The sequence below is a fragment of the Lathyrus oleraceus genome, chromosome 7 (assembly GCF_024323335.1).
Source record: "Lathyrus oleraceus cultivar Zhongwan6 chromosome 7, CAAS_Psat_ZW6_1.0, whole genome shotgun sequence".
Classification (NCBI taxonomy): Eukaryota; Viridiplantae; Streptophyta; class Magnoliopsida; order Fabales; family Fabaceae; genus Lathyrus; species Lathyrus oleraceus.
Window position 1 is genome coordinate 7,754,285 of NC_066585.1, and position 10,035 is coordinate 7,764,319.

Here is a 10,035-nt window from a genome sequence, read left to right on the forward strand (position 1 = left end):
AAGCCAAGATGGGATGACTAGGGTTCTAAAAGTCAGTTAGTGTATTGACAACATATGGCAGCCTCATATTATCCTTAACTTGCTTAAGGAACATAAGCACCAACCAAGAAGTCACACTTACTATGGCCACCAGATCAACCATATCGATATACGCCGTACAGTTTCCTTGGTCTATTGCCATTTACCTAAGGTACACTAGATCCGGGTTAGGGTCTTTCACACATAAGATCACCCAACAAATAAGTATAAAGCAAACAAGGCAAACAATTTTAAAGTGATCTAATTCCTAAGGGTACCCCTCTTTTATTAAATCCCCAGCAGAGTCGCCAGTTCCTTAAACACATCCAAGGTAATGACTACCTATTCCTTAATAATAGGGACAATCTTACCATTGAAAGAATATACGAGAACACGAAAGACTTAATCTAGGGTAGGTATCTCATAGTTACTTGCTCACACTTTTCAAAATTACTTTTACACCTCACAATTTCTAAACTAGGCTTGGTATACACCCATACGAGGGTCATTACAAAGTACTTAAAGAAATTTTTCTAATCACACACTACACTCTTGCAAACAAACAAAGTGAGCTAAGTAACTAAGAGCCCATGGATAACCATGGATATAAAGGGTCCTAAAAAAAAATCAATTAGGTAATTAGGATTTAAATGTTATTTTTCGCTACATTGCGTTTGTACAAAATTCCATTACTCAAGAAGAACTTAGCAGAAAACCTCCTCAGAAACTTCTTATCTTTGACAGATGCCCCTTCAGGGAACTCCTGAGTTTCAAGATATCTTTTTTTTTTAATTTACAAAATAAAAAATTGGTTAGAGTTAAAAATAGAGGGCAAATTTTGGGGTGCAACAACTGCCCCTGTTCAATTTTCTGAAACCAGATGAGTTAGATTGGCCTGTGTGCCATTCGTGACTTGGAAGGTTGAAGGGGATTGAACACAAAAGCCCAAAAATTTGCACTCGCCGGTGCGTAAAGTAACACTGATGACTAGTTGTATATGCTTAAGTGGGCTTGAAGATGCCACTTGGAAGAACTGGAGATGGGCTTATAGACGCCATCCATAATATTAGGAGGTGATAATATCTTGATATTGATACTGGATATCAGTACTAGGTCTTCGTATAGGCCGTCTCTGAATCGTATCTAAGAACATACTTTTAATTTAAATGTCAGAACCAAATCTTCGTGGCGATTTCTTTCTGAATTAAGTATCAGCACTAGACCTTCGTATAGATCGTCTCTGAACTGTTTTGAATTGTTGAATAGACCAGTAGAAATAAATCTTCGTGATGATTATCTCTTCTGGAAATATCCTGGATTAGGGAATAGATCTTCGTATAGACCGTTTGCCTACTATCCAAGAACAAAAGAATATCAGGATTAAATCTTCTGAAAATATCCTGGACTAGGGAATAGATCTTCGTATAGACCGTTTGCCTACTATCCAAGAACAAAAGAATATCAGGATGAAATCTCCTGAAAATATCATGGACTAGGGAATAGATCTTCGTATAGACCGTTTGCCTACTATCCGAGGACAAAAGAGTATCAGGATTAACTCTCCTGAAAACATCCTGGACTAGGGAATAGATCTTCGTATAGACCGTTTGCCTACTATCCAAGGACATCTTGAGTAATGATTAAGTATCAACACTAGATCTTCGTATAGATCGTTTCTGACCTGTTGTGAATTGTTGATAGTATTTTATCTGTATATAACCATCCTGCAAGGAAAAGGTTAGTTTATGCAATATGTATGCATGCATGGCATGGCGCATCTAAGTAAATGTATTATGCACTTATGGATATGCTATGGTATGATGTAAATGATGTATGTATGAATCATGTGGCCTGAAGCGTCCGGATATCTTTGTATAACAACTGCTGGCTAGGGAAAATAAATCCCGATTCGTTGCTGAAGAATATGAGGAACTCGTTCCCGTCTTGTTTGATAGTATAGTATTTGTCATTTCCCGTATTCGTTCGTCGTACTTCTATTGAAGGAATAAGTTCCTGAGTATCCCGACTGAGGATAAAAGAGATGGACATAAATTCAAAAGGAGACGTAATTCGAAGCATCTATAAAGATAGATTTGCTCTACTGGCGACTCTGATGGGGATTTAATAAAAGAGGGGTACCATTAGGAATTAGATCACTTTAAAATTGTTTGCCTTGTTTGCTTTATACTTATCTGTTGGGTGCTCTTATGTGTGAAAGACCCTAACCCGGATCTAGTGTACCTTAGGTAAATGGCAATAGACCAAGGAAACTGTACGGCGTATATCGATATGGTTGATCTGGTGGCCATAGTTAGTGTGACTTCTTGGTTGGTGCTTATGTTCCTTAAGCAAGTTGAGGATAATATGAGGCTGCCATATGTTGTCAATACACTAACTGACTTTTAGAACCCTAGTCATCCCATCTTGGCTTTTAGAAAGTAGTGAGATAATCGGCTTTGGTGAAGACTGAAGTTGGTTGATACTCGATACTACACTCATTGAGATCCTAAACTTGGAGGGTTTTGGTTGGCAAGTAAGTTGCCTACTGAACAACCACCCTTGTGAAGGATCAATGATTTTGAGATCCCTTAGAACCTGGTTACCTTTGTAGGACAGGATGAATCAACTAAACTTCAGGGGAGGGTACTTACCTTTAAACCTCATGCAAGCCTTCAAACCTAGGGCTATTGTGTGACTTGTTTGTGTGTGCCACATGTTTGTGATTGAGCATAACATCATAGCACCATCATGCATCATAAGCATAACATTTTCACTAACCATTTCAAGGACCAAAGGATTTATCTTTGTTCTTTGTTGCAGGTCATGGCTTCTGCTCGTAGGAATACTATCCGGATCAACTTTGTAGGAATACCTCCTAAGCTTAAGGAATTGGTCTCTCAAGTTTCTGAAAACTCCCAGTTCATCAAGAGGCATGGTCACCTACTGGATCTAGTCACTTCAGGGTTCAATGAAGACATGATGAGTGTCCTATTTCAGTTCTTTGACCCTAAACATCATTGCTTCACATTTCCCGACTATCAGCTGGTTCCTACAATGGAAGAGTTCTCCAAGCTTCTGGGTATACCTATTCTTGATCAGAAACCCTTCACAGGCTTGGAAAAAGAGCCTAAACCTGAAGTCATTGCTGCAGCCTTACATTTAAAGAAATCAGACATTGTCCTAGAAACAAGGAGTGGAGTTAAGGGTATTCTTGCTAAGGTATTGATGGAGAAAACTCAAGTATTCCTGAAGGCTATGAGTTATGATGCTTTTGAGGAGATCTTAGCCCTATTGATTTATGGCTTAGTACTGTTCCCCAATCCAGACCAGTTCATAGACGTACACGCCATCAACATATTTCTGACTCGCAATCCAGTGCCTACATTACTTGGAGACATCTTACACTCTCTTCATACCCATACTACGAGGGCACGGGGAACTCTGATGTGTTGCATACCTCTATTATCTAGGTGGTTTATTTCTCACCTTCCTCGATCAGTGATGAAGAATGAACAAGGGTTCAGGTGGTCCAAGAGGATTATATCACTTTCTCATTCTGATATTCATTGGTGCTCTAGATCTATGGAGAATGTTACCATCATTGACCGTTGTGGGGAGTTCCCTAATGTGCCACTCCTTGGCATAAGAGGGGGCATTACCTACAACCCTTCTTTAGCTCTACGTCAGTTTGGTTACGCTCGGACTAATGGTCCTCATGACATGCTTATTCAGGGTATTATGTTCGACTACGACAACCATCTTCAAGGTTACCGTCAAAGGTTCATACGAGCATGGGGTAAAGTGAACAAGGTTGACAGCAAGACTCTGGAACCCAAGTACACTATTCCTATGGAACCATATCTCAGATGGGTACGATCTCGTGCTCAGACTCTTATGATGCCATATCCTGCTATCCTGCCAGTTACCATGGAGCCTGTTGCTGAAGGAGATACTTCTTACATCATTCTTCATCCAGACATGCCCACTGACATGGAAGAGTTATAGAGGTCCTGGATCCAGTTGAAGGAGCAAAGAGATACTTTTGAGACTCATTACAAGGCAAGTCAGGAAAGAATCCTGGAGCTAACAAAACAACTTCCCGAGGAGCGGAATCTCAACTCATACCTCAACACAAAGAGGAAACGTCCATGGGAGACTTAAAACCCCATTTTTTGTATTCATTTCATTTTTATTGTAAGCCCAAGGGGAAAACAAGTTTATTACTAATAAAAGTTTACTTTTTGGTGGTTTAAACAAATTTAAATCCTACGGTCCTTGAAAACATTGCATAAGCATCTGCATACCATATTATTGCATCACAGGTTTCTCATGAACATGTATCTTATCTTCTCGCTGTTTATTTCAGCAGAAATGGCTCTTGAACAGACTGTCAAAGATCTCCATGCTCAGAATGCACAATTCCAAGAGTTGATTTTGAACTTGTCCAAGGGGCAAGATGAGTTGAAGACATTGCTGGCTAAGAAGAAGAAGAAGACTAGAAGATCAGGAGGCCTTATCAATTTGGGAAGAAGATTCAGAGGCCCTATCAAGACAAAGGAACAGGTTGATGATTATGAGTCTGAAAATTCTGAGAAAGAGGGAGGTAGTCCCCATGATACTGTGGGAGATTCTGATTCTGAAGCAAATTATTATCATGATCCTAATGAAGATAAGTACAAGATGCTGGTGGATAGAAAGAATGCTATGGAGTTACAAAAATCTTTTGGGCTGGATTTTGAAGATCTGAGTTTAATATCTGGAGTGGTTATACCTATTGGTTTCAAGGTTCCTGCTTTTGTGGTGTATGATGGTGTCTCATGTCCCAAGCTGCAATTAAGATCCTATGTCCGGAGGATTCAACCACATACTGCTGATAAGAAGTTATGGATTCATTTCTTCCAAGAGAGCTTGTCTGGAGCTCAACTGGAATGGTACTATCAATTGGAGAGTGTCAATATCCGTGATTGGAATGATCTTGCTGAGGCCTTCTACAGGCAATACCAATACAATGCTGATTTAGCACCTACTCGCATGCAGCTACAAAGCATGTCAATGGGTGCTAAGGGGAATTTCAAGGAGTATGCCCAGAAATGGAGAGACCTGGCTGGCAGAGTTCAACCTCCTCTGACTGACAGGGAGCTAGTGGATATGTTTATGAGTACGCTGAATAGTCCTTTCTATAGTCACCTCATTGGAAGCTCATCATCTGGTTTCACTGAGCTGATAATGACTGGAGAGCGTGTGGAAAGTGGTATAAGAAGTGGTAAGATACAGGTGGGTGCCTCTTCATCAAGCACTGCAAAGAAGCCCCCTAGTGGAAAGAAGGAGTCTAATGCTGTGTATGGTCAACCTGGCCATAACAGAAGTCACCAATCCGTAGGAGCAGTTCACATTTCTAATCCTACTCCTGCAACACCAGAGCTACCACAGAGTAATCAACAGAAGCCTAGAAGACAATTCACCAAGATCAACATGTCACTGGCCCAAGCCTTGCAACACATGTTGAAAGGGGAACTCATTACTTTGAAGGACCCTCCTCAGAATCCTAATACTTCCTCTCCTCGGTACAATTCTAATGCATGATGTGCCTATCATTCTAATTGTCCGGGACATGACACCAACAATTGCTGGGTGCTGAAAAATAAGATTCAAGATATGATTGAAGCTGGGGAGATTGAATTTGACCCTCCTGGGACTCCAAATGTGATTACTGCTCCCATGCCCAATCATGAGAAGACTGTTAATGCTGTTGATGAAGTTTCATATTGTAGGTGTTTAATTGGCTGCATTATATGGTAAAACACTAATGTCTTGACTGATGTCATAACATGTATGTGTGACTACATTGTAGTTACTGCAGGACTAGCTAACACAGGATTTATTGAATGTCAAACTGGATGTTGTCACACTCATACCTGTTAACAGATACTAAGGAATAGAACAGCAGGAGTTCTGTTAGAACTTAGTATTTAAGTGCAGTCTGGTTATCAAGGAAGAACCAGACCTGGCATAAGGCCTACTGATTGAATGTCAAACTGGATGTTATGACATTCCTCATTGAAAGCAGCTGCTGAAGATTAGACAGAGTGGTGTTCTGTTATACTTCAGCATGTAACTTAGTTTGTTCTTCAAGAGAATAACAAAACTAACTTAAGGCCAAATGTGTAAATGTTAAGTTGGACACTTTGACATTTATTAATGTAAGCTGTTACTGTAGTATGGTCATTTTGATCATGTACAGGTCAGCAAAATTGTACAGTCTATTTTCTGGAAAAACAGACTCAGCATATGGACCTTGATGTCAAGTTGAATGTCGTGACATTCATGCCTGACAGCATATGCTATATTGTAGGTTGTTCAGTTTTCTGTTTCAGCTTTTTCTCAGGCTATTCTTTAGGAAGTCAACAGCTTAGAGAAAAACCAGGAAATCAACAACCAATCTACATTCAATGAACCTAACAAATAGCCTATTTGTTAGTAACCTAAATGTTGAATTTATGGGAACTTGTGTGACCTTAAATTCAGGAGAATACAGGTGCAAAAGCCCAGGATGCTGCAATATAAAAAGGAAGGCGTTCCTTCATTCAGTTTCGGGGATTTTGAGGCGTGAAGATTTAGTGTGTCCATCATACTTCACTGCTGTATTTTGTGAGTCTAGTATTAGACGTATCTTGTAAGCCAAGCCATTATCAAGTGGATGATTGCTGTGGCATAGGGTGTTCATTGAGTTGTAAGTGTTGTGTCACTCAAAGCTTTTAAGCGTGAGTGCTGTGTATCTTGATTTAAGCTGTGAAGCATAATCAAGAGTTGTCTTTGAAGTGTGACTTCAAAGTGTCTTTAATTTTGATTAAAGGTATTTATCACTGAGGTGATTGAGGGGGAGTGAGTAGGAACTCTGATCTTAGTGTAAGATTGAAATTGCATTGGGTAGTGATTAAGTGAGAAGTTGTAAACGGGTGAGTTTAGCTTTGAATTGATACTGCTAATAGTGGATTTCCTCCCTGGCTTGGTAGCCCCCAGATGTAGGTCATGTTGGACTGAACTGGGTGAACAATTACTTGTGTTATTTACTGCACTTACTTTTAAGTTCTGCATAATCCCTGTCTGTGCAGAATTGGATGTCATAACAACCCGAGTGACATCTAAAGTCTGATAACTAGAATTTCAATTGGCATCAGAGCAGGCACCCTGCCTGTGAATTTTTGGGTGAGATCTAGGGAAGTTACTTTCTAGTACCATGGACAAGGATTTAGGACACTCAAACAGACCACCCATATTGGATGGATCTAATTATGATGACTGGAAGCCTCGTATGATAGCCTTCTTAAGGTCTCTAGACAGCAAAGTCTGGAGAGCTGTCAACAAAGGATGGGAACATCCAATGAGGACAGGTGAAGATGGAGTCAGTGTGCAGATTCCTGAAGAAGAGTGGGACAAGGAGCAAGAGGCGTTAGCTCTTGGAAATTCCAAGGCCTTGAATGCATTGTTCAATGGAATCAGCAAGAACATCTTCAGGCTGGTACACCACTGTGAACTAGCTAAGGAAGTTTGGGATACCCTCAAGGTAACTCATGAAGGTACTTCCAAGGTGAAGATGTCCAAACTTCAGATGCTGACCACCAAGTTTGAAAATCTGAGGATGAAAGAGGATGAGACTATTCATGACTTTCACATGAATATTCTTGAAATTGCAAACACCTCTGGTGGACTAGGTGAGAAAATGGCTGAAGAGAAACTTGTAAGAAAGATTCTCAGGTCCTTGCCTAAGAGATTTGCTATGAAGGTCACAGCCATAGAGGAGGCGCAGGACATATGCAACATGAAGGTGGATGAGCTCATTGGTTCCCTCCAAACCTTTGAAATGGGCTTGGGTGAGTATGCTGAGAAGAAGAACAAAAGCATAACTTTTGTATCTAATGCTGAAGAGGAGTCAGAAGCAGGATATACTGGAGGTGATGAAAGTATATCAGAAGCCTTAGCCATGCTTGGGAGGCAGTTCAACAAGTTCGTGAAGAAGATTGATCAAAGAGGTAGACCTAATGTCAAGAACATCCCGTCTGACATTAAGAAAAGATCAACTTCTGATGAGAAGTTCAACCATGGCAAGGGGATCCAGTGTCATGGTTGTGAAGGGTATGGACACGTCAGAGCTGAATGCCCTACTTACCTCAAATTGCAAAATAAGGGGCTAGCTATCACATGGTCTGAAGGAGATTCTGAAAGTGAATCTGAAGGAGAATCTGCCAAACATGTCACTGCACTAACCAGTGTTTGTGCCTCTGATGATGACTCAAGTGCAGATGAACTGTCTTTTGATGAACTTGCTCCAGCCTATAAGAAGCTGTGTTCCACCAGTGCAGAGGTGCGTGCACAAGGAGAAAAGCAGAAGAAACTCATCAAGGAACTGGAAGATGAGAGACAAAAGCAACTGTTTGTCATAGAGGGTCTAAATGGTGAAATAGCCCTGCTGACCTCCAAGCTGAACCAGATGACTAAATCCATCAGAATGATGAATAAGGGAACTAATACCTTGGAAGAGATTCTCAAGGTGGGACAGCAATCTGGAACCAAATCTGGCCTAGGATTTGGGACAAGATCCTCAACCGAACACAAACGCCCAAAGGCTAAAGTTCATAAGTACAAGCAGAAGTCAAAGCCAATGTCTCAACATCGAGGTTCTAGGATGAATGATCATCAGAAGAGGAAATACCAGGATTGGAGGTGTCACCACTGTGGTAGGCTTGGACATATAAAATCCTTCTGCTACTGGATTCATGGTTTCCCTAACAGAGCCTCACATGTCAGACCTAAGCATAAAACACATAAGCGATGTGTTCCCATTAAGAAGCAACAATGGTATGCTAGGATAGCACACACTGCCCTAAGGGCTTCTTCCAGAGAAGACTGGTACTTTGACAGTGGATGCTCAAGACATATGACTGGTATGGAAAATCTACTGGTAGATATTCAACCTCACACTACCAGCTATGTGACCTTTGGTGATGGTGCCAAAGGAAAAATAAGAGGTGTGGGCAAACTGGACTGTTCTGGAGTGCCAAAACTGAACAATATGCTGTTAGTAAGAGGACTAACTGCAAACCTCATCAGCATAAGTCAGCTGTGTGATCAAGGTTTTCATGTTCAGTTTACTAAGGAGCTGTGCATTGTGACAAATGGTGACAATCAGGAAGTTATGAGAGGAACCAGGTCCAAGGACAACTGTTACCTGTGGGAACCTGAAGTCTCTAACTTTTCCACAACATGCTCCTCAGCCAAGGAAGAACAGGAGGTGAAGCTGTGGCATAGACGTCTTGGACATCTCCACTTACGGGGAATGAAGAAGATTATATCCAAGGAAGCAGTCAGAGGAATCCCAAAGCTTCTGATTGATGAAGGAAGAGTCTGTGGAGAATGCCAGTTGGGCAAGCAAACCAAGATGTCACATCCGAAGCTGGGACATTCCACAACCTCCAGAGTTCTGGAACTATTGCACATGGACCTAATGGGACCTATGCAGGTTGAAAGTCTTGGTGGGAAGAAATATGCTTACGTGGTGGTGGATGACCATTCTAGATACACGTGGATAAGCTTCATCAGAGAGAAGTCAGATACATTTGATGTCTTCAAAGACCTATGCATAAGACTTCAAAGGGAAAAGGACAGTTGTGTGGTCCGGATTAGAAGTGATCATGGTACGGAGTTCAAGAATTCCAAGTTTGATGAGTTCTGCTCGGCTGAAGGAATAAGTCATGAGTTCTCCTCCCCTATAACTCCTCAGCAGAATGGAATAGTTGAAAGAAAAAATAGAACTATTCAAGAATCTGCCAGAGCAATGATTCATGCAAAGAAGCTCCCTATGCACTTTTGGGCTGAAGCAATGAATACCGCGTGCTATGTTCACAACAGAGTCACCTTGAGAAAAGGAACCTCCTCCACTCTGTATGAAATATGGAAGGGCAGAAAACCCACTGTGAAGTACTTTCATATTTTTGGAAGTAAATGCTACATTCTCACAGA